This window comes from Hyaena hyaena, unplaced genomic scaffold (genome assembly GCF_003009895.1).
Source record: "Hyaena hyaena isolate Hyena2069 unplaced genomic scaffold, ASM300989v1 scaffold_582, whole genome shotgun sequence".
Lineage (NCBI taxonomy): Eukaryota > Metazoa > Chordata > Mammalia > Carnivora > Hyaenidae > Hyaena > Hyaena hyaena.
The window spans coordinates 439,711-455,280 of NW_024081214.1; the positions used below are offsets into that span (position 1 = coordinate 439,711).

Here is a 15,570-nt window from a genome sequence, read left to right on the forward strand (position 1 = left end):
ACGGAAGAGACGTCGGGGAAGAGCGCGGGGCTAGAGCGCAAGAGAAAGAAAATGGGCGTCGGGAGAAAAACGGAGTTTGGGGAACTTTTTTTTTTCCCAGCTTCCTTTCCTTTCCAAGAGTTTTTCTCCGCTCCATTTTGCTCCTCCCCCTCCTCCCCGCCTCCCCTGCTCCCCCTCCTCCCCCGCCTCGCGCGGCAATGGGAGGCTCCTAGGCAGGAGAAGCAAACGAAGGAATTGTTTGCGAGTTCAGTCATCCAAAAAAGCTTCTTCCATATGGAGGGACCGGGTGCGCCGGGCGCGGCGTCCCCTGCCTCGTCCTCCTGCTGCCGCCGCGACCGCCGCGACCCCCGCTTCCTGCCGCAGGGACCCTGAGCCCCGGCCCGCCGGTGTCAGCCTCTGGGCGCGCACGAACGCACACTCACCCTTACACACACACTCACTCACTCACTCACGCCCGCCACAGCCACACGCGCCCGCACGCGCCCTCCCTCCCCGGCCTGCAACTTCTCCGGCCGGCGCTCCTTTGTTGCTCCCGCGGCGGCCGCTCTCCGGTTTTGTGAGTCCGCGGGTGTCACTGTGCCGGTTGTGTGTCCGTCCGGCGAGGTGCTGTGCGGCTCCCTCAGCGCCCGCCACGCCGGCCCCCCCGGGCCCCGCTCGCCCTTCCTTAGGAGCTGCCGCACCAGAGGTGAGTCACGTCGCGGAAGTTTGTTTTCTTTTCACAAAAAGTTGTGTTCCTGTGGGGGCGGGGGCGGGGGCGGGAGGCGCCGCAGGCCGGGCGAGCCCCGGGGAGCGCCGTCTGCGGGCGCCGGGGCGAGGCGGGCCGCGGGGCTGCGGGGCCGCCGCCGTCCGGGAGCCGCAGCCGGGCCCGGGCGCCGCAGCTGGCCGCCTGCGGCGCGGCGTGGCCGCTCGTTCCCGGAAGCCTGTCGCGTGGAAGCGCGGCCCCGAGGAGGCTTGACACCGGGCCCCGGCTCCGCGCGCCGGGCGCGGGGAGAAGCCCGCAGGGGGTCGGCAGAAGCCGGTGGCCCGGCGCCCCCCCCGCGGACCGGGTTACCGTCCCGGCGTTGAAAAGGACGACGCTGCAATGAGGCGCCGCGCGGACCGGAGCGAAACGGCCCCCGGAGAGCCCGGCGGGCGGAGGGGCGCGCGGCGCGGGACTGCAGTGGGGGGTCCCGCGCTGTGCGTGGGCAGCGGGAGGGCCGGCCGCGCGCGCATCCTCCTGGGGTCGCGCTGCGAGCTTTGGTCCGTGTAACTGCGAGGGGTGGGGAAATGAACCCCTGCAACAGGTGGGAAGGGGCCGTAGGGAGGGGCGAGGGACCCAGGCAGGAGTCTCGGCTGGGGATTCGAAGGCCTTGCTTCACTTCCAGGGTGCCGGGTGTGAGCTCTTACAGGTGATGGGCCAGGTTGCAGGGGCAAGGGGCAGACGGACTTGGGGGATTTGTTCGGTTTTGTTTGGGGGGTGCGGGTGGCAGGGGCAGGGCCGCTGGGAAGATCCCTGTGGCAGTGGATGTGGCAGTGGAGCTAAGAATACCCAAACCGCACACCCGCAATCCTAAACAGGCGCTTCTTGGGCGTGGTGGGGTATTCTGCCGCTCCCCCACCCCTTCTCAGCAAGTTCAAATGGGTTCCAAGAACCTTTCGACTCAAGAGTTACTTCTTTGAGTGGACTGAGTGGCTCTCGCGCCCGTGTGCCACCTCCAGTGCCCTGTACCCAGCTCACACTTGTCACCTAGGTCTTTGTTGTCCAGAGCTTTGCAGACCTTGGACGTTGAATAAATGGGATTCTCGAAAGTCCTGACTACGCGACTGTTTTTGATTCATTCCACAACCGGGCCCTAAAGCGCTCAACTCTGTGATGGCTCTTTCATCCCTCTGGCTACAGCCAATAAATCAATCTCCGTTTCCTCGAGGTCAGCATGGACAATATTATAACAGGGTCTTGTTGGACTGAGGTGGGGGCTGGGGCACCTATACATCTGGGTGACCTGTTTTCTGAACTTTATTTAAAGTGAATCTGAGGCAAGAGCTTGGCTGTTTTGAGGTGTGTAACAGGTTTCCCAAGAATGTTTCTGAGGTCTTATAATTGGCACTTTTTAATGGCCTCATAATTGAAACCCAGGAGGTTCCCGTGGTAATCTTGAAGCATCTTGGGGTCAGTGGGACAGAGGCAGGGTGGAAACGGCAGCGGAGTTATGATTTTCCTGCCGGATGAGTTTTATAGTGAGTTTATGTACGAGGCAAAATATGAAAGAAGAGTTGCCTCACTGCACCACTTGGCTGACACTGCCCACCCCCCTTTAGTACCCAGTGTGGCCCTTTCAGGAGACTGGAGGGTGTCTTATTCCTATGAAGTCTGAGGGTTGAGACCTCAGACACTATCCCTTTCATCCTCTTTCAAGAGATCTGAGAATTCAAGAGACATTTATGTCCTCAGGAGAAATGGCCCCAGACACAGGCTTTACTCTGGAGAGGTTGCTAGAGGCCATGGTGATTGGCTCCTTGACTATAGCTGGGGGTGGGGGACAGAGATCCCTGCTTAGCTGTTGATTGGTTTGCCAGCTTGTGATAAGACGGTGATTTATGTTCCTTTCCATCCTCCAAATGGATTTGGAGATTTTCCTTTCTTTGAAGTGCTCTTTCAGGTGTTTAGGCTCCCACCTCTCTTCGGCAACTCATCTGGGGTTTCCATTCCCTAAGAAGGAGTAGAGGATTTTACTCATTAAATAATTCAGTTGACTTCCTCAGGGACCCCCAGGGTTTAGCAAAAAAAGCAAGAAGAGAGCCAGGTGGTCACAGTATTCCAGGAGACCCTGGCAGGGCCTGGGTTCAGATTTCAGCAGAGTCACGGATAGGGTTCATGAATAAGGGGTTTTGTCTCTGTTTTTCAACCAAGTAGGAAGAAACCTAAGAAGACCCAAATGCACCAGTTAATTGATGTCCAGTACTTTCTGGCTTCTGAGTCAGGAAGTATTAACTTGGCATCAAAGAATATTATACATTTGGAGTCTGCTTTCTGGGGAAATAAGAGAAAGGGGAAGGGAATGGAAATTGGGGAGGCAGAGGAACGAAAGTGATTTGTTACGGTAAAAAAATCTTTTTACTTTATCATCGAGAACTTCTTGTCATTTCCATACTTCAATTCAGCAAACATTGCTAGTATATAAGACCCTGGGCTGGGAGATTTCTTGGCCCAGGAGAATAAGTCAAAAGGGTGTTTCTCCAAACTAAATCTTCCCCCTGCCCCTCGATTTTTATTTACTGCACAAGCATCTACTAATAGTTTGAAATGTGTTTTTTTTTAATGACCCACATTCCTATACCATAACACAACTCGATTTTCATCCATGTACATACATACTTTTCACATGGTAGTGATAAAAGTGTAGACTTCTTTGTGGTCAGCAGTGAAGCATCTAGAGATTTTTGTCCAAAGATGCAGACAGATACATCCATCCCAGTTCTCTATTGGTGGGAACATCCTAAATCCTCAGAGTGCTCCCACAGGAAGCCTTTACATGTAGTATTTTCATCATTTATGAGGCCGAATCAAATATCGGGGGCTGAGGGAGGTGGGATGGAAGAGGGTGTTTTTCATCTAGAAATCCGTGTTTACAGAAAGTCTCTCTAAATAGGGCTTTTGCCTCCTTGGAGCCCTCAGGGTTGGTAATGGGTAGAGAAGGGGAGGAGGAGGGCAGGAAGTAGGGTTTAGAGGATCCATCTCAAGTGGCGCTGCCCTGAGGATTAGGAAACTTGGGTGGGAGCCCTGGCTCTTCCTGTCGACTCCGTTCACACTGACGCAAACCCCTGAACCAGCTAACTGATCCCTGCATTGCCCCCGCCACTGTGTTAGCCTCCCTCTCCAGGCTTGCCCCTCTGTAGCATCTTTTCCATGCCTGCCACCACCATGCTTCTTCATGCCCTTGACAATTGTCGCTGACACGTGGCTGGACTCCCCGCTGGCTACCTGTCACACCACCCGTCCTCCTTCAGTCCCATAAACAAGTCCCCATCCAGCTTAAAAGCAGGCTAAGTCTACTATCCAGATTTCTTAGCCCGCACACATGTGGCCCTGTCCCACCTCACGATACTGTTACCTTGGTAGGAGCCCTCTGCTCCAGCCCTATCTAGTAGCTGACCATTGATTTTTTGCTGGGTTCATTCCTTGTTTGCTGCCTTAACACCCAAACCCCTTTCTTATAAGCCCACCTCCCTTTGCATGAGACCTTCTAATAATGTGTTCTTGAGAGATACTTGAAGAATATTGATGACAATGGGCTGCTGGCTGCAAAGGTAATGGTTTTATGCAATCAGACTTTCTTCAATGTGATCATTATCCTTTAATCCATTGTTCATTTTATTTCTACCAGGGGCCAGGTAACTGGAGATTTAAGGAAGACTAGGATCTTAGAAAAACTGCTTTTTCTGTCTCCTTATTTAGAAAATGGATTAATAAGGAATTACTGTGGTTTACAGCACTGCACCTATTATGAAAAGCCAGTACTCCAGAACTGTTTGTTTTGTTGTTCAAAAGATAAGACACTTCTCTTTTTCCCCAGTCCCAGCACGAACTTCCTGGAACCCATGACCCGTGAAGTCTTGTCAACACTCACACCATCTGAGGGTAGCAGCCATGAAGTGAAAGGAGCAGGTGAGGTTTTCTGTCCATGATCTAATACCTCAGGCCTATTGGGTCATATTTTTTCATGTTTTGTGTTGCCACTTGAGGATAGAGTATTTCTCACCCTTCAGTATTAGAAGAGTCTGGCTCTGAGTGGAATCTGGACCAAACAGATCAGTTCTAGTTCATTTCAGACACTTTTGCAGTCAGAACCTATGGGGACCTCTTTCCCTTGAGGTGGCTGTGTGAATCTCCCTTACCTGGAGGCACCTCTGTTCAACATGTTGGACACAAACCATTTACTATGGAATTTGGAGTCTGAGGCTCCTGTGGAAAAGTCCTGCTTCGGTTCGGGTGAGGAGAGCCCTCTGTTTATGCCTCTGTCAGCGGTATTACAGCGAATGCCTTGTGATCTGCTGTCCTGGGCAGTGTTTATCTCACAAAACCCGGAGGGATTCTGTGTCATCCCAACTTTTGAAATAAAGTTAGGAAATAATTTCTCCTTTCCTAATGGTGAATTTGGCCTTATCTTCAAAGAAGCTCTTTGATGTTTGGGGTAGGATTATTGGGCAGTAAGAGGAAATCATAAGAGAAAGATCAGAGCCAATAATACACAGTCAACCTCATTTGGTTGCCAGAGAAGATGTTGAGGAAAGTCTCAACTAGTCCTCCTGGTAAGTAGCAGGAAAGCACATAATATGGCCAGGGTAAGTGGGGCTGAATAAAAAAATAACTCAAAAGGAGCTGAACAGCAGAAAGCATGGCAGAGGAATGCTTATTCTCTGAAATGACTTTGGACAGCGTTGGACAAGATGAGGGTGATGATGTGTGTGGAGGCTGGAGCTTTCATGCTTTCAACAAGCTTTTATTGGGTACTTGCTGTGTGCCTAGGATTGATACCAGAGCCCACGCTGTCCAGAATTCCATCACTGGCGGGAAGGCAACACTGCAGTGCAAACTAGTGTTAAAGTACTTGCACAGGGTCAATTAAGAAAGACTTTTTGAGGGAGGAGACTCAACATCTCAGATGAAGTCTTAAAGGCAGAGATGGGACTGGCGGTACGGAACTGTTCTGTGACCTCTGCCTGTAGGTGCTCTTCAGTACTTTCTCCCTGAAAACTTGCTTTTCCTCAGCAGACGGTAGACCGAAGTAGTCTTGACCAGGAGATTGCAAGTTCAGAGTAGTTTTGTTAGTTTTAGGAAAGTTAAGAATGGGCAGTTCTGCGTTGAATACAGAATCTCAGAAATCTGAGTCTTAGACCAGTTTGTAAAACCAGTTACTAAATAGCTTTCAGGGGGAAGAGGAGAAATGTGTGATTTTCTTTTCTTACTCATCTATGTCAGATTTCAGCTGAGAACTTTAGAAACACATGCCTGAATTCAGCTTTTTACCTTTGAATTTCATTTGCCCTGTGTTCTGCTGTCTGCACTAGGTTTGCTAACTCTGAAGTCACTCCCATAGTAGTCAGTGAGGAAGTGTTTATTTTAGGGGCAAATAAAAACCTCCTTGATTGCTGAGAGGCAACGATCATATGGATGGGAGCTCCAGGTAAGAGGAAGAAGGCCTGTGGAGGTGGCTGACCTTGGAAGTCCCCCCAGGCAAGGCTGGAATTGAACTCTTGAACAGAACCCTCCCCCACCTTCCCGGGCCCTGCCAGGATTTTTCCAGAGTAGTCCCAGCCAAGTGCCTTTACTAGTCTAAGTTTACCTAACATTACAGTCACAGCAGGTTTATTAGGTATGGGTCACAGTTAATTGGAGAGGAAAATTGGGGGGTTCTGGGTTTATTACTTTTCTATGAAAGTAGAGGCTGCTCTTTATTATTTCACAGATCATCCCTGCTACTTGACTCTCCCTGCTCTCTAAAGACTGTCAGCCCACAGCGGTGTTGTGGCAGCTTTTCCTTTTTATGTACCTGTGTCCACGTGAGGGCGATTTCATAATGCCTCAGTCAGCACAGTGAGAGCACAGAAAGCAACGGAAATTTGTGGCTGTTTACCTCTGTCATTATGAATGGATGTTTTGTAGTGAACAAGTTACATAAAAATCTACCGTGTTAGAGCCAAGCGTTAGATTCTAATGACTCTTCTAACATACAGGCCTTCCAAGCCTTCACCTGCAACCTCCCCTGACACCACTGTGGTCTGCCATCATGAAGGCCACGTCAGCTTCAGGTGACAGCCTTGCGGTCAGGTGCTTTTCATTCCAGGGCCTTGGGTTGTGGAGACAGAGACAGAGACGGAGGCCAGGTGGTTAGGCCCAGCTCTGGCCTGTCTGGACCATGGCAGCTTGCCAGCCAGCTGCACTGGGTGGTCTCTGACAATGGGAGAGGGGAGGGGTGGGGGAGCTCGGCTCTCCTGCCCAACGGGGAACAAGAAGGTTGGCAACCAATCCTCCCTCATTGAAACACCACAAAAGTCTTGAGCACTGGTGAGAAGAAATGGAACAGGTTGCTGAGGGCGGTGTTGTGAAGGAGGTCATTTTTGTTCCCCTGATTTGATGGACAGAGCCTCGCGTTCATGCGGCGAGCCTCCCTCAAGACGGTGAGCACATGCAAGCCACAGGTACCCTTTATCATGGGAGGTGAGAATCACTCTTCTCACCTCGTCACTCAGGGAATCAGCCGTGGACCTAGAGGCAGGCTGAGGTCCTTGAAGGCCGGTGGCCAGGAGGCAGCTGCACCCGCCTCTTCTGTCCTTCTGCAGATGGGAGAATGATAGCTGCAGTTGAGTGGGCACTGTGCGCCGGGCCCTGTGCTGAGGCCCACAGGCGTTCTCCCTGCACCCCACCTCTCCCCTGTCCTGTGGAGATGAGCGGTGTGATCCTGTTCTGCAGACAAGGGTCCAGAGTTTGAAGAATTGCGGTGACTTGTTCTGCCCTCACAGCTGTTAAGTGGCAGAGCCAAGATTTCATTGCAAGACTGCTGACTCCAAAACTCAGCCTTTGCAGTTAAAGAAAATGCCCAGACAATCTCTCCCGCTAAGCAGGGCCCCCATCACTTGGGGCTGTTTCTTTTGCAACCAACAAAGTGGAAGGGGGGGGGGGGCAGGTGCCAGGGGCGGGCCTTTAGGAGACTTGCCTTAAGAGACGCGAACCAAAACCTGGGACCACAACTGGAAGGTTTCCACTGGCCCCGCAGCGCAGTGGCAGTGCGAGGGCAGCCAGGCTCTGTCGCACAGCTCCTGGCAGACTTGACAGGCAGTTCTGAAAGCCGCCTCCACTTGGGTCTCATCGCATAACATGTTTCCTCCCTCTCCCTCACCCCTTCCCCCCAGCCCCACGCCGGACATATGTGAACTGGCTGTCTGAGGCTCCATGTCCATTGTAGATGCCGGCTGAATGCACTTGCTTCCCGGGTTTCTGCAAGTCTGATCAAGCAGGTCCTCTGTGCCCTCAGTGGGGAGAGGGGGAGAAGGTGCTTGGCCCAGCAGACACTTTCACTGGTCAGGAGAAGTGGCAGCTTGTACAGAAAAATAGCCTGGGGAAGGAGGTAGCAGTTTTGACAGACAGGTAACTGACAGAGATGGTACCTTCCAGGCAAACACTCACAGGACAGCCAGCAGAAAGAATTCTACAGGCAGTTACCTGCCGGAGAGCACAACAGCCCTCTCCCTACTGGCTGAGGGGTGTGGTGGAGATTTGGCTGTGGAGGACTCACAGCCACTCTCAGTTCCCTGGTTTTCTTTAACAAATGTGGATAGCCTGAAGCCGGGGGTGAAGGGGGGGGGAGTCTGCTTTGCATTGGTGGGGTAGGGGGAGGGGGAGGAGGAATGACACAGCGCATTTGGGTTTAAGGAACAATTATGCAGGATACCTGGGTGGCTCAGTCAGTTGGGCACCTGACTTTTGATATCCGCTCAGGTCATGAGCTCACAGTTCATGAGATCGAGCACCATGTTGGGCTCCGTGCTGAGAGCACAGAGTCTGCTTGGGATTTTCTCTCTCCCCCTCTCTCTGCCCCTCCCCTCCTCACTGCTCACTCCCTCTCTCAAAATAAATAAACTTTTTTTTAAAAGAAAGAAACAGGGGCACCTGGGTGGCTCAGTCGGTTAAGCGTCCGACTTCAGCTCAGGTCATTATCTCACGGTTCGTGGGTTCAAGCCCCACATCGGGCTCTGTGCTGAGGAATAGCTCAGAGCCTGGAGCCTGTTTCAGATTCTGTGTCTCCCTCTCTCTGACCCTCCCCTGCTCATGCTGTCTCTATCTCAAAAATGAATAAAACATTTAAAAAAATAAATGAAAATAAAAGAAAGAAACAGTTATGTGACCAACTAGTCGAGTAACTGAGAGGAGTCAGAGAATGAACCTTTTCTTCTCTGTCCCCACAAAGCTGCCTTCTAGAGCACTATTAGGATGCAGAGAGATAGCCCAAGAGACCGCTTGGGATTGAGAATGTTTCTGCTCACATCAAAAGCCCAAGTCCTCTGGCATCTGTGCTCTCCCAGGATGAGTTAGGAGATGAGACACGCTAGGAACTGGCCAGAGGTCGGAGTGTGGGCCTGTGGGTTGCATCTGCTTCTGGGGTTGGGTTTCTGTTTTCCGAGGGCAAGAGCCTGGACTAGAGGCGATTCATCCTATTACCAGAAACCCTTCCCCATCTCTGGACAAGCTGTCTTTTCCCCTCTTGTCGCAAGAGGCAATGAGGGGGTCTCCGGATCTGGCGGGAGTCGAGAGAAAAAGATCTCATGGCCAGGGATGAGAATCCTGGTTACCATTCTTCCTGAGAGAGGAACGACAAAGGAATCTAGGGGGTGTCTGGGGCATCTGTTCAGAGAGGACAGGGTCTGGAGTGAACCTTATTAGAAGGTTGTTCCGGAGGGAGTGGCATTTCAGGGGCCACTTCCAGGTTGGAGATTGTGTGGCATCCTGGTTAAATGCGGGCCTTGGAACCAGATGGGCCTGGGTTTGAACCCTGACCTCGCCAATCGATAGGTGTATGACCCTGGGCTAATTATCTAGACCCTGAAAGCCCAACCTCTTAAGGTTGTTGTAAAAAAGAGAAGCAAGAAATGGCATGTAATGCATATTAAATGCATTGTGAACATTCAGTAGAAGGCGGCTGTTAGGAGGAAGGGAAAGGAGAGGAGAGAGGAGCAGTGGAAAGTAGGGGTTACTGAGGGACTGGGCAGCTAGAAGGGGTGAGTAGGTGGAGGGCTGCACTGAGGGAAGGCCCGCTGCTGCTGAAGGCTCTGCAGAGATACAGCTATGAGAAGACGGGGCAGAGGAGCCCACAGTGGGGAAGGTCCTGCCCTGGTGCCCCCTTAGGTACCAGCCCTCAGACCCGGTCAGTAGAGACCTCCCACCCAGCCGCCTCCTCTGCTTCTTCCCAGTTCTTCCCAGAGGCCCAAAACCATGGAGTCATCTTTGACTCTGTCCTTTCTCTCACACTGCACTTCAAATTGGCAAATAATATTGGCTTTACCTTTAAAATGTACCCAGAATCCTGCAGCTTCTCACCACCTGGGTCTGCTCTTCCATCGCTTCTCACCCGGGCTGTTACAGCAGCTTCCTCAAGGTTTTCCCTGCTTCCGCCCCCACTCCCCTGACCTCGCTGCCCCTTAGTCTGGTCCACAGGCTCAGCTTCCGGCTGAGCAGCCAGGGGAGGTCACTTCCCTGCTCAGAACTCTCCAGGGAGTCCTGTTTAATTCAGAGAAAACTAAAGCCTCAGTGCCCTCAGCCCCACCCCCTTGCATCTCTGCCCGCACCTTCCCCCAGCCCACCCCCACCCCCTCCTTGCTGCCTCTGCAGCTGCAGCTAGCTGAGCAACTTGCTTTGCCTTCTGCCACCAACCCGAACCTAGCTGCCCTTTATTAACTCATCATTCCCTCTCCCTTCAGCCTAATTTATCTTCCCTCCAAGGGACCACCTCCTGACAGGTATCCATTGGTTCATTTGCTTACTGCCTGCTTTCCTTCCAGAATGAAGGATCCATGAGGCCAGGGACTCTTTTTCCCCACTGTCCTTCCAGTCCCTGGCATGGAATCGGGTATGTAATTGGTGTTCTTCCCCACCCCTTCCCCCGCCACTAGTCTGCAGGGCTTTTTAGAAAGGAGTGTAATATGGGGGGGATGGGCATGGAGGAGGACACTTGCGGGGATGAGCACTGAGTGTTATGTGGAAACTAATTTGACAATAAACTATTTGTAAAAAAAAAATATATATATATATAAATTGTTTAATGTTCAAAAAAAAAATAGAATGGTCAGATACGTCGTGGTGTTTGCATACAATGGAATACTATACAACAATGAGAATAAACATCTTTGGAAGTAAAAAAAAAGAAAGGAGTGTAATATGAGTTTTACAATGAGATAATTACATATGGATTTATGTAAGAAAAATACACTCTGGATATATGTATAGGGGAGCATGTGGGAGAATGGTGGAGAGAATTCTAATAATATTTGAGTGTCTGTTTCAGAAATGCCAGGGAGCTGTGTGCTAGGCCACGGCAGAAGTAGCCGCATTCTTCTTTCTTTCTCAAGGCAATGGGCTGCAGGACGGTTCATGGTTGTGCCAGGCATGCCAGCTGTAAGGGGAGCAAAAGAATGGGTGCGTCCTCTGCCCTTCCCCATCACTCACTTCAGAAAAGTGTGCTGAGCCTGGCTAGGAGATGCGGAGAAACCCAGCACATTCTTTCACCCCACCAAGAGTCCGACCATCTAGTTGTTCACCTGGGATTTCCTAAGTGTGCTGGACAATCCATTTTACTCTCCCTTCCTGTAGCACAGGGACCTGAGTTGACTTGGAGCTCTGCTGAATCGGGTTTGGAAACGCAAGCCAGGGACCCGAGGAGCATGTGATGAATTCGAGAATAGCTCTGGTCCCTACCCACATGAGGGACGGTGGCTGTCAGGCCCTGTGCACGGCACTCAGGCCACAGAGATAACCTCTGCTGCAGGAGAGCTGACAGCCATGTACAAGAGACAGCATGATTCGGAGGTCTGCCCAGAGGGAGATCAATCCGACTTCAAATTGCATCTCAGTCATTTCTGACTTGCTCCTAGATTGGGAATCTTGAGGAGGAATAAAAATAGGGATAAAGATCCCAGAAGGTCTTGTGGGATCTTATGCCTGAGAAATTATACTATCAGGCTTCCGGACCCAACATCTACAGTATCTTAGGTTCCTGAAGGCTTGAGCTTCCTCCTCTGGTTTTTAATTTTTTGTAAACATTTTTTAATGTTTATTTTTGAGAGAGAGACAGAGTGTGAGCGGGGGAGGGGCAGAGAGAGAGAGAGAGAGAGACAGAATCTGAAACAGGCTCCAGGCTCTGCGCTGTCAGCACAGAGCCTGATGGGGAGCTTGAACCCACAAGTCGTGAGATCGTGACCTGAGCTGAAGTCAGTCGCTTAACTGACTGGGCCACCCAGGCGCCTCTTAATTTTTCAACTCTTAAAAATGAATGGCTTTTTACAAAGCAGTTTTAGGTTTACAAAAAAAATTAAGTGAAAAATATAGAGTTGCCACATAGTCCTCACCCCCAGAACAGTTTCTCATATTATTGACATCAGATGTTGGTGCAAGACATTTGTTACAATTGTACAGTTGATAAGTCAATATAGATACATTATTATTAACTAAAACTCCTGGTTTACATTGACTATATTCTATGTCGTATAGGTTTTGGCAAATGCATCATGACCAACTATTCACCATTACAGTATCCTACAGAATACAAGGCTCACTTCCTAAAAGTCTGCTGTGCTCCACATATCAGCCCCTCCGTCCTTCCATTCACCAGTCCCTGGCCACCGTTGCTCCTTTTTACTGTTTTCATCGTCTTGTATTTTCTGGACTGTCTTATAGTTGAAATCACACAGTACACATAGTGTTTCCAGGTTGGCTGCTTTTACTTGGCAAACTTCTCCAATTTTAAACATGGCCTCTGTCCCCTCCCCCTCCCCCACATCCATCCATCTGTCTGAAGTAAAAGGGGTTGGCAGAGGAGAATTCCAAAGCCCTGTGCTGATACCCCCCTGGCCAGAGCCCACAAGTCCTATTCCTTCATCATCTCCCAGTGAACACGCCTGGCCCTGGTGCTACCGGAGTTTAGCTCGGGCTAGTAAACTGTCAGGGGCTGCCTGTGTTTGGACTCCACATCTGGAAGTATCAGCTGTGCAGACCTTCCCGTCCCATTCCTAAATAGAGACAGGAGGAGCACATGGGGCTGTTTGCCTTCCTCCTCGGTAGTTTGTTTTACTTGCTTTGGAGCCGAGTAGGAGGGTGGGGAAGTGAGCTTCCCCCGGGCAGGCAGCACTCCTTCACACCCACATCCGCTGGCCCGCCAACCGGCCACACGTCCCCCAGCCTCTGCAGTCGTAGCTGTCAGCCCTGCCCAGGACCCGGCGGTGTCTGTGCTGAGCCCTGAGAGTGAGCACTGGGGCCCGTTTTGTGGTCTTCTGGGAGGAAGATGGATAGGGAGCAGAGAGACTGAGAACATTTTCCCTGCCCAGAGGGGTTTCTCTCCTGAGTCAGCCTTGCAAGCCAGGATTCCTTGCGAGCTGGAGGCAGGAACCTCAGTATTCCCTGCACTTACCAGTCACTCCAGACAGGAGGGCTGTCTGGGGAGTAAGTGGTGATGATAGATATTATAATGGAAGCAGAAGGAGGGAGCCCCTGAAGCCCCACTCAAACCAGGGCCCCAACTAGGGGAAGGGAAGTACATGTGAGTGGGGTCCTCTGGGTTATCTGGTTGAACCTGACAGAGAAGTTTCAGGGACTGAGGAAAGGGGAGAGTTACAACCCTGGGGAACAGGAACTGAAGTTTAGACCCCAGGTTTCATTGCTTCCTGTCTGGAATAAACACAGAGCTGAGGTCAGCTAGTGCTCTCTCACTCTGAAGGGCTCCAGCCAGGTGTGTCAGAGTTCACAATGAAGCAGGAAGAAGACTCTGGCTCCCTTGGAAGGTCAGCTTTCGGACTATGGAAATTCCATGCTGATGGTCCATGTCCATTCCCTCTCCTTCTTCACCGGGTCCACCACCTTCCAGTCTATATCCTGATCAGTGACTCGCTTAAGAGCCCCACCTTGTCATACATTGGCTCTGCCTAGTTGTCCCCGGTGCAAGTCGAGACTAATGGTACCTGTCCGATGTAAGATTGTGAGCACAATTGCAATGGAGTGTAGGACACTCTCTACAGGCAAATTGTCCTTGACTTTGTTGTTAATTATGGATTCAGGGTGGAGCCTCCTGGCCTTTTGTCTTCCTTCCTGGATCTAATTCCAGAGCCTAGGAGGCTGGAACAGTGATTACTGACCATCAACACAGGGGAAGCCTTGGCCCTTGCCTCAGTTTGCCCAAAGAGGCAGACGATAGAGAGCTGCTGAGGCACATTAGCACGGGCCCCATATTCGTTACCACAGCCAGCCTTCACCCCCGCTTTTCTCCAAACATTCTGTCACTACGGGAGGTACAGTGAGAGTCCTGACAAATATTCCTAGGCCAGCTTCTGTAGGTACCTGCTAAGTAGAGCATGTCTAGGAGCAGGGACACTTTTCCTGAACCAACACATAAATATCTGATCTGCTAAAGCATTTGGGTTGGGGGGGGGGTGGTTCTTCCTACTGATTTGTGTGTGGAGGAAATCTCAAGAAGGTTGATTTCATAGCCTTTATATTGACTAAAATATAAATTTATAAATGCAATGCATTTAAAGCTTATTTATTTATTTAGAGAGTGTGTGAGCAGGGGAGGGGCAGAGAGAAAGGGAGAGAGAGAATCCCAAGCAGGCTCCATGCTGTCAGTGCAGAGCCCAGCGTGGGGCTTGATCTCACAAATTGTGAGATCATGGGCCAAAATCAAGAGACAGACGCTTACCCTGCTGAGCCACACAGGCACCCCTACAATGCATTTTTTTAAAATCACCTTTAGGATAAGGAATGGCATTCTGCACGGCAGGGATCATGCCAGGACCTCCCAAGATGCGGTTGCCTGTTAGTATGGGTGCTCAGGGAGGCACAGCATGGGCCTTGCTCAATTTGGGGAGCTTCAGCGAGTGTTGGTGGAAGGAGGTCTCTGGTGCAGTCTGGGTCTTCTCTAGTACTTCCCAGAATAAATATGCAGAAACCAGGGTAGGGTTCCAATTTTACCCACTGGCAGTCCACTCCCCTCTTTAGAAAAAGCCAGCCTCCGTGGTGGTGGAACAGGGAGGCTCCTTATTCACTGTGTGCTTTCACAGTCAGAAAGTATAGAGCAATAGCATGCCAAATTGAGCTGGAATCCTAAGCAGGCAGAACTAATTTTCCCCACACTGGAAATTAACAAAAATGCCAGTCCCAGCATCCTTGGTCTGCATGGGGGAAAGGCAGTGAGACCTTGTGTCTTTGCATCTCAGACAAGATGGGGTGTGTTTCACTGCCCAAGGATGGAGGTCCTGACCTGTCTCCCTAGTGTGAAGCATTCCACCCTTTGAAACTCAGATGCTCACAGACTGCCTCTCTACAGTCACTTAAGGTTTCATTTCATAGCCAGCAGTAAGCCTGCTTGAGAACAGTGCTATTTGTGCTTCTTCAGGCACTTTCCAGGTAGGCCCAAAACAAGTCAAGTGGTGGCCTGAGTTTCAATTGATCAGTCAACAAATTATTGAGCACTGAGCCTGCTGCCCACAAGACACTTCTAATCTAGAGTATGAATATCTCTGAAATCCAAACAAGAGGTCATTTCACATTGAATTGTATTATTCTCATTCATTAGAAAAGTGCTAGGTCTGAGTAGGTGCTAGATGCTTCCCATTATCCTCCTCGACCTCCTCCTCCCCCCTCCTCCCCCCCTCCTCACCTCCTCCTCCCCCCCTCCTCCTCATCATCATTACTTTGGCTTTTGATAAACTGCCAATTTGGAATTCTTACCCAAGAGCCAATATTCTTGGAGCATTTGGCTATTTAGAAGAGTTTTGTCAATTATGATATGTTTGGGGATTTTATAGTAGAGAAAGAAATGGAGGCCCAAAGAA

At 50.8% G+C, this 15,570-nt stretch overlaps 1 protein-coding gene across 1 annotated transcript in view; it reads left to right on the plus strand.

Annotated features, from left to right (window-relative positions):
• The first annotated feature begins 221 nt into the window (after positions 1-221).
• BOC (BOC cell adhesion associated, oncogene regulated) overlaps positions 222-15,570 on the plus strand; it is a 74,886-nt gene continuing 59,537 nt past the window's right edge. The window contains exons 1-2 of the mRNA XM_039256646.1: positions 222-685; positions 4,554-4,645. The gene's annotated coding sequence lies outside the window, so the exon portion shown is untranslated. The remainder of the gene's footprint in view (positions 686-4,553; positions 4,646-15,570) is intronic.